Genomic DNA, 1,480 nt, shown 5'->3' with positions numbered 1-1,480 from the left:
AGAGCTATGAGCACTTGTTCAAGCAAGGAGATTTATTTCGCAGTAGCGAAGTTCAACAAGTATTCATAGCTCTTAATGTGTGCACTTCAGAGTGCATATTTGCTACAATTTTTACTTCGAATGATCAACACAGTCGTACCACTGCATATTGACCATTAGTCCTGGCACTGTATATGAAAGAAACATTAATAAACGAAAGTTTATCTGCAAATCGTGCCACTTCTTACGTTATGCCTCCGCTAAAGCATTCTTTCTCAATTACGAAGCGAAGGTTGGAATTGAAACTTCCTGGCAGATTAAAACTGTGTGCCGGACCGAGACTCGAACTCGGGACCTTTGCCTTTCGCGGGCAACTGCTCTACCAACTGAGCTACCCAAGCACGACTCACGCCCCGTCCTCACAGCTGTACCAGTACCTTGTCTCCTACCTTCCAAACTTTACAGAAGATCTCCTGCGAAACTTGCAGAACTGCCTTTCTTACACCTCCTCGAAGCAAAGTGGTGCAATGGTTGCAACACCGTAATTCAGCCTGGTAAGGCTTGCAACCACTGCTACTAATTATCAGAGACGGATTTTTAATTCAGAAGTGTTAATAAATGTATTTTTCCAATAATTTGTGCATAAGTTACCAAAAATAATAATGACTTGCGGATTGCACCAGAACACGACCTATCATTACCGCTGTTGACAGGGTATTGCTCACTGATCAGTCTGTGTGCGGTAAACTTGTTTCCACATAACAGGTGTTCCACAAAACCGAATGCAACAATATCACCTGTTACTCCTGTCACAACACTGTTCGCCAACTTCGCTATCTGTGCCTTTTCCCTTGTAGGAAAGGTGTTTACCAAATGAAATCGACAAGGCAAAGGCTTAGCCTACCTCATATGTAATTAACCCCTTCATTCTGTCGCATGTTTGTTTCCCTTTTCATAAAAATAGCGTCAAGTCACGGAGGAACACAGACTGTACATAAATAGTTTCATATTCCCAATAGTGGAACAATAAAATAACTGCGAATTCCTATTCTAATCATACTTTTACAAAAATTAATTATTAATGTCAGATCTTGAAAATACACTACGTACTTGGACACTGAAAAAGCTCCGCTATAAGTTAATTAACGGAAAATAAGAAGCAAAAATGGCTATTTGTAGTTAAACAATCGTTGAAGGTGATATTTCCTACTACCACTTTTTTAAAGCATAGTCATTAAATGATTATTTTATTGTGGTTAGTTGTAAAATTTATCATAATCATGAAGTTTTCAGTACTGCAATATCAATTAGTTATTATTTAAGTAGAAACATCAAGTTTGGAATGTTTCATAAGCCAGTTCATTTGCACTACAAAAATCTTGTTACTAACATATAGTTTTACAGAAATTTTAATAAATAGCCTGGATATGACTGTAGTAAGCAAGTGAACAACAGTGATTCATAGGTTTCGAGAAAAGACGTATGTCTGTAGGTCAAGTAA

The 1,480-nt window shown here is 37.8% G+C and overlaps 1 non-coding gene across 1 annotated transcript; it reads right to left on the bottom strand.

The window, feature by feature from the left end:
* Positions 1–306: 306 nt before the first annotated feature.
* On the bottom strand, positions 307–381 carry Trnas-cga. Its single transcript has one exon. It is a non-coding gene; the product is annotated as a tRNA-Ser (tRNA).
* Positions 382–1,480: the final 1,099 nt, after the last annotated feature.

The sequence above is a fragment of the Schistocerca piceifrons genome, chromosome 2 (genome assembly GCF_021461385.2).
Source record: "Schistocerca piceifrons isolate TAMUIC-IGC-003096 chromosome 2, iqSchPice1.1, whole genome shotgun sequence".
In the NCBI taxonomy this organism is placed as follows: Eukaryota; Metazoa; Arthropoda; class Insecta; order Orthoptera; family Acrididae; genus Schistocerca; species Schistocerca piceifrons.
Note: the sequence above shows the minus strand (reverse complement) of the source record. Positions and strands in the feature narration are given on the sequence as shown.